Source organism: Leucopleurus acutus (assembly GCF_964270905.1).
Source record: "Leucopleurus acutus genome assembly, chromosome: 20".
In the NCBI taxonomy this organism is placed as follows: domain Eukaryota; kingdom Metazoa; phylum Chordata; class Mammalia; order Artiodactyla; family Delphinidae; genus Leucopleurus; species Leucopleurus acutus.
The window spans coordinates 29,838,838-29,853,423 of NC_139162.1; the positions used below are offsets into that span (position 1 = coordinate 29,838,838).

General features: G+C 38.4%; 1 long non-coding RNA gene across 1 annotated transcript in view; it reads left to right on the top strand.

Moving 5' to 3' along the window:
* LOC309976881 overlaps window positions 1–11,247 on the top strand; it is a 31,587-nt gene extending 20,340 nt beyond the window's left edge. Inside the window, exon 3 of the long non-coding RNA XR_014327013.1 lies at window positions 11,157–11,247. This is a non-coding gene — a long non-coding RNA (uncharacterized lncRNA). The remainder of the gene's footprint in view (window positions 1–11,156) is intronic.
* The last annotated feature ends 3,339 nt before the right edge of the window (window positions 11,248–14,586 follow it).

Genomic DNA, 14,586 nt, shown 5'->3' on the forward strand with positions numbered 1-14,586 from the left:
CAGGTCCTGGAGGGCAAAATGACAAGAGGTTACTCGTTTACTGTGTATTTAATTAATTGAAAAATGCTCAAATTGCTTTTACAGTTGTTATTAAAAAGTAGAATCAGTGTTGCCAGTGCTCAACCATAATTGGAACCCCAGGGAATTAAATATTTAGCATTAGTAATGTAACAGCACTTAGGACACAAATTTCTATTTTCGTAATGAAAGCTATACACTGTGAGTGCAAGCGGCTGAAACGACAGCTGTGACAAGTGAAACGGCCTGGGATATTTCAATAAGACACCTCATTGGACAGCAAGTCTTACCACATTACTCGTTTGTAAGAGATCTGCAAGTTTAATTCCCAAAAGAAACCCGTTACCCAAGTATTTAGATTTCTAATTGCACGCAGGATGAACAGTTGGGCAAATGTCTTGCCATAAGTGGCTGAAATGTATAGTGCTTTCTAAATAATCCTATATAAGTTCATGCCTTTGTTAATTTAAAAATAGCAGGACTGTCAGGGAATAAAGATCTTGTTTGTTTTAAGTTTAATTACATTTTAAGCATAAATGCTCTCAGTGTTACAATGAGAAAAGTTGGATATTAGACTCTAATGAGCTACAGTGGTAGACGGCTGGAGACCCTAAGGGATTCCCTCCGTAAATTAACTGGATAAAAGTACTTGGTTAGGATATAGTTGATGGCTGAGCTGTTCTTAAAACCCAGTTATAGAGCTGTCTCTCACTCCTGTTTTCATTCCAAACAGGCCCTGTAGAGACTTTAATGGCCGCCTGTTACAACTGTTCAACTTGTCAAAATGTATTATATTACTCCACTAATAAATAGTATTAAAGGGTATTTGACTTCATTTCTCCTTTTCAGAGGAGATCAGGTTGATAAACACAACTGGCTTAGGTCAGTCTCATTTTAATTTATGTCATCTAAGTAATATTGAAGGTCCCTGGTTTGAATTTGGCAAACGTTATTTTCCCGGGGATGTAAAACTTACAAAATATTATGGACAATGGAAACAATTAATGGAGACTATTTATTATAGACTCTTTGTCTGTGAGAGATGTATGACTTTGACATGTTTAGCCCATGTTCAAAGTATTTGAAAAACCGTAGCTAAACTGACATTCTTTGAAGCATAACTCGACTAATTCCTTTGCCAATCATTCTGTCTTCTTGAAAAAAGAAAAAGTTGCAGGACTTTTTGATTTCATAATTTATTTTGCTTACCATTGTCTGAGTCAGTTTTTTTGAGAATTTATTCTAACTGATCATGATTTCTATTTTATTTTTTGCAATGTTTAGAACATACATGCTTATTTTTTAAAAAAAGAGAAGAACGTAGAAATTTATTTGATAGTCTCCCTTTCACCCTTTCCCCCAATCCTCCCTCCCTCTCTGGTGATCACCTTTGCTAACAGTTTGATAACATATCAAGCATTCATAACCTTTCCTGTGCATATTATACACGTGCACATACAGATGTTATTTATTTATACATAGTACACAAGGCGTATTTAAAGAACATAATTTGGATCACCCCATAGAAGTCAGTGATTTGCTTTTTCCCCACACTCACTCATCATAGATATTTTCCTATGCTGGTGTCCAAATCTTCCTCATTCTTTTTCATAGCCAGTTGCCATTTCGTATTTTAGAGGTATAAAATTTATCTATTGCCTATTGATGTCATTTGAAGTCACCTCCAGTTTTTCCGCTATGGCAGATAGCATTGCAGTGAACTTCTGATTGTGCTTGAGTGTGTGTGTGTGTTTGCAGCAGGTGTGTGTGCATCTTTGTGCACATGTCATACAAAGATATTGAGCTAACATTTATTGAGTGGTTACTCTGTGCCAGGTGCTATTCAAAGCACTTTACATATACAGTATTAACTCATTGCATCATTACAATAAAGAGCTAAAATGTGTTATCTGTATTTTACATATAGGGAAGCTGAGGCACAGAGAGGTTGAGTTGCTTGCCAAAGGCCACAGGCAGGTAATAGCAGAGCCTGGGCTCAAACGCAGGAGGTCTGGCACACCAGTCTGAGGGTTTAACCGAACCAGTGTGCCTGCAGAAATACTTTGTTTTTTCTTCTGATTTATCTTTCCTAAGTAGTGAGTTCAAATGTGGTTTCATATGTTTATTGCCATTACATTTCTTGTTCTGAGAATTGGTCCGTTTCTGTCTTTTGCTTGTTTTTCAGTAGTGTTGTCTTCTTAGCAAATTACAATAGATCTCTATTGATAATGGCTATTGACTCTTTGTTATAGTTTATCAAATTTTTTTCTAAGCTTGTTGCTTATATTTTTACTTTGTTTTATTTTAGTATTACCAAGTTTTGCTTTATGGATTGAGGTATAATGAAGCCTTTTATCACCTGCAAGATTACAAGTATGTTTTCCTACATTTTCTTCTACTACTTTTAATTTTTTTTAAGTTTGATCTTTCACTCAAGTGGGTTTTATTTGGGTGTGCAGTGTGAGATAAAGATCAAACCTTTTATTTCTAGTAACACCCACAGGTTACTTTTGTAATTTGTCCATTTTTTTCTCTATGGTTTGAAAGATAATCTCTGTCTAATGCTATATTCCACCTATATATGTCCCTGGATTGCCAATTCTCTGGAATATTCCACTGGTCTAATCCTGCAGCGTCACACTTTTTACCATTATAACATAAAAGTAAGTTTAAAATCTTATAATTAAAAAGATAATCTCTATCAAATACTCAATCTTAAATTATAAAAGTTATTATAAATATTATATAACAAAATTGTATATAATATAAAATTTCAAAAATATTTTAACATCTCATACATTTGCTTTTTCAGATAAACATTTGTATCAGCTTTCAAATTTCATTTTAAAATTCCTTTGAGATTTCTATTGGGAATAGATTGAATTTATAGATTAATTTAGGGGACGGGATGAATCTTTCTAATCCTTACTCCTTATGATATCTCAGAATAACAGCTAATATATATTTGTTGAATGAATGAATATATGTTTTGTTTTTGGAGATGAGGAGAGGGAGTAAATATTTGATCATTTTCTAGATGTTTTAAAAATTCTTAAAAATGATCATTTCACTTAGATTTTCAATTTATCATTGTAACGTTCTACATAATATTTTCACTTAACAATTTTCCCCATATTTCTAAGTATGTCTGCTTTCTTAATCCAAATGTAGTTTACTTTGGTTTCTCCACTTTTTGTCTTTGTCAGACTTGACAGAGTTTTACTTTATTGGTCTTTAAGTATATTTAACAAATTGCTTTTATTGATATGCTCTCTTTTTTACTTGTTTGATTGCCCTTTCATCTTAATTCTTCATTTTACTTGTTTTAGTTTATATGATTGACTTTTTCCTGGGTATTTTAGCTGAATGTATAGTGTGTTTATTTTTTCTCTCTCTTAGTTTTTAATACATATTTTTAGGCTATAAATCATCCTCTAATTTCTGTTTTGGCTATGTCCAGTAGTTTTTATATATATTCCTTTCATTGTCTTTCATAAGTGAATAGTCCATAATTTTACACTTTTATTCTTTTTTACCAAAGAGTTATTTTGAAAACAGCATTAAAAAATAAGTGGTTAGAGCAATATTTTTGGGGGGGTGGGGTGGGTGGCAACAGGTAAGGAGGAGAGAGCTATCCATATATTGTTTATTTCTAGGGTCTTTTTTTTTTTTCATTATAGGTAGAGAATAGAGCCTATATGATTTCCCCTTTGGGTAGTATATTGAGATTTCCTTTGTAGTCAAACAGTTAATTTTTGTAAACATTCTACAGGTTTAAAGAAATGTGCATTCTCTCTTTAGGAAAAGTATCTTAAGTCTGCTTATTAAATCAACCTTGTTAATTATGTTTTTCAAATGCTCTACAGTCTTATTTTCCATATATCTTAACCTGTCAGTCTTTAGGAGCTTGTGGTTTTCAGACATTCTCCTGTATTTCCAATAATGTGTTTATATATTTTGAGGCTTTGTTGTTTCATGGAGTAAAGGTTTGTTTCCACTGTATCTTCTCAGTAGATTGTACATTTAATTGATACAAAATTTCTCTCTTTGTTCCCTTTGATTACTAAAGGAAGCCTTTTCCCTAGTGTGGCACTCCTTGTGATTTTTTTTTTTTTTTTTTTTTGAAGAGCCTGGAGTTATTTCACATTTTTCTTGCTTCTCCCTCTGCTCCAGCCCTCAAGCAGTGAGCCTTCCCCAGGCACATTTCTCCTTCTGTTTGGTGAGCAATTCTCAGCAGCAAACACTGCTGCTACAACCCACTGTACCTATGGGTGAGGGTGGGTGAGTGTGGAGAAAGGCTGGCACTAGGGTGGGCCAAGGGAGGCCCAGAGGGTGCAAAATTGATCGCTGTCAGTGTCTGCAAAGTCAGGCAGACCTTGCATGCTGCTGAGAGTGAGTGCCTTCCTGAATTTGGCACTCTAGGGGCCTTACCTGCCTCCCCAGAGTCCCAGTCCTGCTAACAGAATCCATTGTCCTCCAGGTGGGCCTTTCAGGGATCTTGAGAGATTGCCCATCACTCACTCTGGGTCTTTCATATCTGTCATCTCTGAGTTTGCTCTTTCATCACTCCACTGAGAAGGACGACCTTCATTTCCATAGTAGCTATTCCTATACCTGTTTGGATTGTGGTTTACTCTGGTATTTCTGTTCATCTATTCCTGTCTTTTTAATTTTTATTTTCATCAGGGTAACAATGATAAATTAGTTAACAATGAAATAACCCTAAAAGAAAAACAGAAGGTCTTTACCTTGCCCTTCTTCACTCCCATTCTACTCGTCAGAGATAACCCTTGAAAAATTTCTAGCTGTTTCTTCTATTATTTGCCTTCACATTTCTAAATAATATGATTTCTGCTTTGCTTACCACTTGTAGGAATGCTTTATTGACTTCCACTCGTGACATATGAGTATATAGCTTTGTTACTTTACCATCCCCATTGCTCCAAAATTTCATTCTCCCAATATAATTTTTGGCTAAATTTGGTTTTTACTGCTGGGAAAAATAGTGTACTTATACTTCCTTAATCATTTAAACTTTTTTTTCTTCAAGCTAATAATGGACTTGTTTCTATATTTGATTAGTTTCCATGTGTTCCATCAAATCCATTATTCACTATCAACAGTTTCTAAGCAGTTATATCTATCAGATAATAACTTATCAATTCTCTTTTATTTAGTTTTTCTTTTCTAGGGAACTCTCTCTGGAAACGTTTTTCTCTCCTTCTCCAGTTTGGATCGACTGCTTTCTTGCTTTGCCACCTGGTTGTCATCCTGAAACTTATCTTGATGTTCTCCTGTGTTGGAGTCTGTGTTTTCTCTTGTTTTATGTCTTCCTCTTTCTTGCTTCTCATTTTCATGGAGCACATCCTTCCACAGCTTTCTACAAAAATATGGATGGAAGTAAAATATTTTCATGTGAAAATGTCTTTATTGGAGGTGTCACACTTTTCCAAGAGCTCTCTCTTATGCTCTGATTGCTCCTATTCTTTAACTGTCTATTCTTGTTTCATCAATATAGCATCTTTTATTTCTCTGAGGTTGTTAATAACTTGATTTTAAGCACTGTTTCCTTTTGTGCTCTGCATGGTCTCAAGTTTCCTCCAGATCCCATTTTTATGTAAATTTAGGTCTTTCTCTTTCATGTTGGAGAATCTGCTCAAATGTCTTGTAGTCATTAGCTATAATATTTAAGAGAAAGGTGCTCAAAAGCTGATGGAAGCTCTGTGCTCATCTGTGGAGCTTGTTGGTGGATGAATTTCACTGTTGGATGATCAAGTGGCAAGGCATCCTTGGCTCTGGGGGACCCTTGAACTTCTGGATCTGAAAGTGTCCCTTTCCTTAGGCTTGAGTCTCAAGAGATGAACCTTCCAATCTCCTCTTTGGGAGGTATGATTTAGTGACTGACTTTCTGGAAGCAGAGAAGAGGAAGGGCCCAGGGAGCTCCCCGTTCAGTACAACATTTTTAAACCCTGTGCCTTATTGCAGCCCTTCTCTCTGCCTGCTATCTTTGAGTCTGGAGCCTCTAATTTAACGTCTCCTGCCCCCGACAGTTGCCTGAATACATACGAGAGGGGAGGAGATCTGGGAGTCTGCTGTGTACACAGACTTTGAGCCTATGTCCACCTTAACGCTCAGCCCTCATGCTCCACCATACCTGCTTCCTCCCATTCCTGAGCCTTTAGGTGTCCTGGGCTACATTCTCATTTTTGCTCCCCTTTGCAGAATTTAGCTTCTAGCTTCCTTTGCTCTTTAAAGCCAACTTATCACTCTCCACCCACTCTCCACTTTTGAAAATTGTTTTGATGTCTTTGAAGATGACTTTGATATCTTTCATGCAGTGATGTCTTCATCCTCTCTTTTTCCTTACGTACTGGTGTCCTCTTTGCCTGGAACCCTTGTCTCTTCCTTCACTTTACTGTCACCTCCTCAGAAAGCCGCCCCTGGGTCTCCATTTTCTCCCTCTTGTATTGTCCCTTGGCCTCTCTAGGCTGCAGGCTCTATCTTTCATCACTCTTTACTCAAATCCTGGCACCTGCTTGATACTTACTTGTTGAGTGAATAAACAAAGCAGAGCTAGGTTGTTCTAGACTGGAAGAAGTGTGACGTTTTCCTTCTGCCTGGCCTGGAGGAAGCTGCCGTCAGAAGCACCCAACGTTGCCTTTAAAGAGCCAGATCTGGGACCACATACTGCTTTACGGGCGAGTGAAGCTGGGATCCATGCAGAGAGGAGGATGATGTCTGCTCCTCACTCCCCCACATCTGTGTTCCAGCTGTGATGACTTAAGCCCTGTCCCTTTTGGAGAAAAGTGTGTAGATCAGTGCTCTGGGGTTGGGACTTGATTCGTAATGTTAATAATGACAACGCACATATATTGAGCATCTCCTATGTGCCGGGCACCATACTGCGTATGCAACACGCATAATTTCATTTAATTCCCATCTGGGGTAGATTATCCCTATTAGTTCTGTTTTTATAAGTGAGCAGACTGAGACTTAGAGAAGATGAGTAACTCACTCAAGTCCATGGGATTCGTGAATGAAAGAACTAAACTTGGACCCAGGTCTGTCTGATGCAAAAGCTTCTGCTGGTACAGTCATGTTCTACTGGTTTCTGTGATGTTTTCCTCCCTCTACATTTAAGCATCACAGAATCACTGGCTGGAGTCATGACATCTCAAAGGAAGAAAAGATCATAGAGGTCATCTATTTGTTCCAACTCCTGTTGGCATTGAGGAGAAAATGTAAGCCTGACATTTCCAGCCACGTATCATTTGCACGGTGAGCACTGCATTTAGCATTGATGCCTCACAGGAAACAGTAGGATCAGAATCTGTAGCTAACCAGGGCAAAGAAGGGCACAAAAGCTGGCCCCAGATCATTTTTGGCAAGTGCACACAGCCCTCTGTCCACAGGGTGAATGAAGCTATACACCAGAGTAACTTAAGAAAGTACAGTGCTTGTCCTGAGAAAGGCACCTTGGGAATCTACTCTGACATAGATTTCCTTCTGACTTATAGTTGATATAAAACACCTAATATTCCATTGGTCAGCTTTCCGAATCCCCTGTGCCACTGGGCTTTGTGTTAAATACAACACACATGGCCCGAGACTGCAGACTCAAAGGACAATGTGGAATAAAAACAGCAGGACATGATTCCAGGATTCACTATACGATACAAATTTTGGACTAAAATCACAGGATATTTCTCCCCACCCTTCCCTCCAAGTTCACCTACTCCCATAGTTCCTTAGGTTTGCAAAGATTTGAAGGCAAGGGGATTACCACTGAAGTAAGTAGATTTCAAGTCCTGGTGATGTTTTTGTAGCTGCCACATGTGGCCCAGTGTTAAGTGGCTGAACATTTCTGCTTGCTGGCAGCCAAAGTCAGCCCTCACCTCCTATGGAGCTCTTTCTGACTTCAAAAAGCATTCCACAGGGTTGCAGAGAAGAGGAAATGTGGGAGAGGGTTACCACTTACGCTGCCTGAATTCATTTTCCATCTTTGTGCTTTCTGGTTATTAAAGCCATGCAGGAGACAACAGAAGGGCAGAGGAATTTGAGGGCTTCTTCAGATAAGGTGCTAGAAACCCCGATATTTGAATGAGAGATTGCATTCTCCTAGAAGCAACTTTTTTTAAAAGCGTAACTAAATGTAATTTCAATTGGGAAAGGTTCCTGTAACAGATGTGCAAAGTATGCTGAATCAGTTAAGGGATCCCTTGCTATATATGAAAGCCCATCTCTTTGCATCTTTCTAGGGGAAAAACCCAGTCATTTGGAATGTTTTCCACAGTATAGCAATTCTGCTGGTGGCAAGCAAAGCCAGCCCAAGAAGGCACTGCTTACAGAATGGCGTAAGAAGCATGTCATTTACAAACCCTCGCTGTGCATAGCTGGAAAGCAGGAATGAGGCTGGAATAAATATAAGCCGGACACTCCCCAATGGGGGACATCTTAACAGCAGCTACCCTGTTGAATTTTTGAAAAAAAAATTGTTTTGCCTGTTAGAATTTCTGAAAGCTTGAAGAGGACTTTCAAGTCTTCTAGATCATTTCGACATTGAAAATAAACCAACATAATTCTTATTTTGTTCTACTTTATATTTTGAATGAAATTTTAAAATAATAATTGATTTTTTTAATTTTCAAACTTTTGGCAGAACTCATAACACAGTACCTTAAATTGCTGCATGAGCCAACCTCCTCCAACCAATTTAATGAGATGTGAGCAAAATTTGTTAGATCAAATCAAATAGGCTGATTTTTATTTTCAAATGTAGTCAGTCAACAGATACTTACTGGATATACCTGCATGTAAGGAACTGTGTGAGACCCTATAGGCATCACATGTTTAGGACACAATGACTAACTTAGAACGTTAGACATCTTCTGTTTTCCTTCTGCAGTGATACGTATTTTTATTGGAGTATGGTTGATTTACAATGTTGTGTTACTTTCTGCTGTACAGCAAAGTGAGTCAGTTATACATATACATATATCCACTCTTTTTAAAAATTCTTTTCCCATATAGGCCATTACAGAGTATTGAGTAGAGTTCCCTGTGCCATATAGTAGGTCCTTATTAGTTATCTATTTTATATATAGTAGTGTGTATATGTCAATCCTAATCTCCCAATTTATCCCTCCCTGGCTTTCCCCCCTGGTAACCATAAGTTTGTTTTCTACATCTGTGACTGTTTTGTAAATAAGTTCATTTGAACCATTTTTTTTTAGATTCCACATATAAGCGAGATGTCATATATTTGTCTTTCTCTGTCTGACTTCACTCAGTATGACAATCTCTAGGTCCACCCATGTTGCTGCAAATGGCATTATTTTGTTCTTTTTTATGGCCGAGTAATATTCCATTGTATATATGTACTACATCTTCTTTATCCATTCCTCTGTTGATGGACATTTAGGTTGCTTCCATGTCCTGGCTATTGTGAATAGTGCTGCAATGAACATTGGGGTGCATGTATCTTTTCGAATTATGGTTTTCTTTGGATAGATGCCTAGGAGTGGGATTGCTTTATCATTTGGTAGCTCTGTTTTTAGTTTTTTAAGGAACCTCATATTGAGTGTGGACTATGAATTGGTTGTGATGATCTTGGGGAGGAAGGAGGCAGGGCCCTCTCAGCGGCACCTGCCCTTTGGTGCTGAACCTGACTTGAGTCAGTCTCTCTGTCACTCTGGGTTTCTGTCTCTCTCTCCTCGGTCTAACCCACAGGGTGGACTATGGTTGGAGTGGAGCTGGAGGTTTCTCTGTGTGAAGCTAATTGGCCCATTTGGGGCTTAAACCCAGATTCTCAGACCTCTTAGTATCTTACTGTAGACAAGTGGGCTTGGAACTTTGGATGCAAATGCTAATTGTTGATCACTAGGAATGACTTTCTCCATTGGGGTCCCAGAGGAGACAGGGGGGGCTGGCTGGCTGCTGCATCAGCCCTGACTCACAGTTACAGTGAGAGCTTTGGTCCTCTGTGTAGAAACAAATGAAGTACAGGCATTGCAGGGCCAGTATGTCCCTCTAACATTCCAGGGGACGACTCAGTGGGCGACACATCCCACAACCTGGCCTCCTCCACGAGAACATGCATTCATCAGGAGTTAAGTTAAACAGCACCTAGAGATTGATGCAGATGTGTGAGCCACACGCGTATTTTTGGGTGTTAACCTAAAGGCTACCCTGGTGACTTTTTGAGGAAAAACTGTCTTCCTCTTCTCTGAGTCGATGGATTTGTTGGCTTGAGTTTTAGAGCAACCCGAACAGTGATTAGGCTAATGGCCTTTGTTGGCTCAAGGCAGTGTTCTCCTTATGTTCTTAAATAATAAAGCTTAAACATCCCAAGAAATAGATGTATAAAGAAAAACATTTACTTTTTAGTGAATTCAAAATTGCTGCCTTCCGGTATTGAAATACATCCAATATGCACAATAGCCTGAATCTCTGATAGGCCTTAAATTTAAAAGATGGATGTCAGAAGGACCCATCAGTCAATGTCCAGATCCAGGATGTAACTATCTGTCTCCCCATGTTCAAACAGCCATTCCTCATCTACCCTGGCACTCTTTCGCAAGCCCAGATGTGTCATTGGAACCTTTCCTCAACGCAAGTTTAAGTCAAGGGATTGGAATTGGCCCTTGAGATGACATTTATAGACCAGCTCTGATCTAGGTAGCTTCATTCAAGGAAATTTCAGAGTTCTACTTTTTTTTGCTCTACACTGGTTTATGTTTGGATATTCTCACTCTCCTTTTGTCATGACTTTTGTGTATTTCTGTCCAAATGGCATCAGTTTCCAACCTGGACTTAACTACATGTGCGGCCTTGTAGTTGCATGGGTACCAGGAAGCAAAGGAACTTTCCAAAGTCACATGCAGTTTTACATCATAATATGATGTCATATAATAGTAAATGACTTTTAGCCAGTGTTAAGTAGACTGTATTACTTTGCCCACTTTCCCACTGGGTGTGTCTTTTTCCAAGTGAATTATATAGACCCTTTATCAATTAAGGAAACGAGCCCTTAAGGCAGATATTTTCCCCACTTTACCCTTTGTCTTTTGTCTTTGTTTACAGTATTTTGGCCCATCCTAAGTTTTTAAATTTACGTTTTTAAATTTCTCAACACCCAGGAAATTTGTGGAGAGTTGGACTAAAATCTCAAGATCCCTTCAAGTCTAAAGAAGATTCTACAAATACTAACAACCACAAAATGAAAGGAACGCAAGTCCGGTGGTGGATTTTTTGCAGACTTTAGCAGGTGGGTGAAAGCCGCTTCTGTTGTCTAGGCCTTTCCAAGGATTCTGTCATCTCTCCTGTAAAATACTCTACTCTGCATTGTAGCAGCTGAACAGTTGACATTACAATCAAGATATGATTTTTAAAATGTTTTTAAAATGTTTTTATTAGTGTTATAAAAGTCGTATGTTTCACTACAGTGATTGAATTTTTAAAATCCAGGCTCTGGCACCATGCCTACCCCTCAGGAATGTGCTGGATGAGTCTACCAATGTTTGTGGTAAAGGAATGTGATTCATGAAAGGATGAACCTTCCTAGAAGGCTTGGTGAGCTCAAGGATGCTCTCACGCTTCTTCAAGGGGAGGAAAAGAAAGTAAGAACTTTGAATGCAGACACTAAATGACTTGGAGATAGCTTTCAGTGATTTATGATATAGTTTTGAACTTTTTGGAAAATATGGCTCCTCCTTAAACTATTAAGGTAAACTCAGTTATCTAAATTAGAGAGCTTCTCAAAACCTTGATGTGCATATGAATCATTTGGGGATCTTGTTTGAACGCAAATTCTGTGATTGGGTGGGGGGCTCAGGTAGGACTGAGATTCTGCATTTCTAGCAAGCTGCTTGTCCCCAGACCTCTCAGTAGCCAGGCTCTAAAATATAACTCTCCTGAACACAGTCCCCTACTCCATAGTACTATATGCACATATACACATGCTTTACATATATCTTTATATTCCTGCTTTCTCAAACATTAATTGGGAAATAGGCCATTGTTACAGAAACCGTAATGTGCTTCATGGAAAAAACATTGGATACAAAGGCAAAACATTGACAAATTGATACTTTCTTGCTTGGTCATGCCTGATTTAAGGAAATGAAGCCAAAATAGGCTATGTGAATTGGAAATTGACTTCAACCACATTTAAATTATTCTCTTTTAAAATATTAGCAGTTGAGTGTGTAAACCAATATTTATTTTCTAATCAAAGGTTTGTGGCAAATGGTCTATAAATGAAAGAAATGAGGGAAGAATGCTTTGAAATGCTTCTAGTAATAGAAATGGAAATAGGATATTTTATTTCTTTAAATGGCAGACACAGGCCTCAACTAAAATTCATCCTGCTCTAGGAAAAGGAAATTATATGAAAAGTTGATCATAGTATAAAAGCACAGGCCAGCACCTCTCTGCCAGCGATCATAATAAGTATTTTTTGGTGGAAAAAAAAGTTGAAGATCCAGCTACATTAAGGGAGAATCTATTAACAGAGTAATTGTATAGAGAGGATCCCTTAAGAAAAGCTTCCAAAATTCCATTATCTTAACTGTCACTCGCCACTTTGAGTTGTCTTGGAGCTGTGTGTTTTCATGAATTACCAGAGCTGTTTGTTTTTTCCTTTATCAGTCATCACCCTGTCAGCCGGGCCATTCATAACAACTTTTGGCAGCTCATCAGGAGAGTTCAGAGCTTGAATAGGACCCTATCAGCTCTCACACCTCATTGTGTGAAACGGTTTACCACCATTGCCTTTTTCTGTAAATATTACAAGCAGAGCCCTGAAAGTGGAGATGTGTGAAAACAAAATGGACAAATCTTGTAGCAGTTGGCTGAGATGGCAGATGGGGGGTGACTGAGAATTTACAAGTCCTTGTGTTTCCTTTATTCGGCTGAATACTGCCTAGTCACTGGGCTTGCCTTCTCGTGTATGCTTGTTAATTAGACAATATTTAATTTGACTTAACATTTGTGTCAGTTTGGTGAAAGTGAAACTTTGTAATTAGGGAGTACAGACCAGGTTTCTGTCACAATTCTACTCACTTACCCTAATTTAATGCCCCCTTTTCCAGTGTATTGTCACACTTGGTGTGCTGAGTTCCCCCGCTGTCTTTTATGCTTGCCTAGTAACAAGGTGGCCCACATTATACAACCACCAGTAAATGGACTCTGTCTCCTGGACTTAACAGCCTGAAGTTTCTGCCAGATTCACCCATCAGAAATAATTTCTTATTTAAAGCAAATGTCAACAATTCTCTATTGAAGCTAATATCATGAACTTGCAAATGGGTATGATTTTTTTGTTCTCTGTTTTTATTGAAGTTATATATGCACAGATTTTGAAGTGTCAAGTAGTTCCAGGTTTTGTGACAAAAAATAGCCATGTCCCCAATCTCCCACCCCTACCGCCACAGACAACCACTTTCACTTCCTGCAGCAGACTATTTAGAAAAATAACTTCACAGTGAGAAATAGGTTGTTTCACTGTACCTGTTTTTGGATGTTACATACATGGAATCATTGCTGTGATTCACTTCTTCCACTTACCATGAAGGTGGGTTTTCTTTTTTTTTACAAATTTATTTATTTATTTTTGGCTGCGTTGGGTCTTCGTTGCTACGCGTGGGCTTCTTGTTGCGGTGGCTTCTCTTGTTGCGGAGCACGGGCTCTAGGCTCACGGGCTTCAGTAATTGTGGCTCGCAGGCTCAGTAGTTGTGGCTCACGGGCTTAGTTGCTCCACGGCATGTGGGATCTTCCCGGACCAGGGCTCGATCCCGCATCCCCTGCATTGGCAGGCGGATTCTTAACCACTGAGCCACCAGGGAAGTCCCAGTGGGTTTTCTTTTAATTACTCTTTTTTAAAACCAAGGTATAATTTATATGCAATGAATGCACAGATTTTCAATGTACAGTTCAATACATTTTAACAGATGAATGTACCCACGTAACTGTATACCAAACTACGGAACATTTGCAATACCCCAGAAAGTTCCCTTATACACCTTTGCAATCAGTCCCCATCCATGAAGCAATCACTTTTGTTATTTCTTTCATCGTAGATTAGATCTCCCTGCTCTAGAACTTTCTGTACGGCATCATACATGAGGCACTCTTTTGTGCCTGACTTCTCTTGCTCAAAGTGACATCTTTGAGATTCATGCAGAAATGTATTCCTTTTAACTACGAAGTAATGTTTCATTGTGTGAAAATACTACTGTTTGTTTATCAGTTTACTTGTTGATGCTCAGTTTTTTCCATTTTGGGGCTGTTGGGTTATCTTTTTATTATTGATTCATGGGAGCTTTATATATTCTAGATAAGAAGTTCTTTGTCAGAAATCAGCTTTGCAAATATCTCTCCCAGTCTGTGTTTCATCTTTTCATCTCTTAATGGTATCATTTGATGAGCAGAAATTTTAAATATTGGTTTTGTCCATCTTATGATTTTTTTTTATGGCTTGTGCTTTTTGTATCCTGTCAAAGAACTCTTTGCCAACCACAAGTTCGTGCAAATATTCTTCTATGTTTTCTTTTAGAAAACATTGACGCT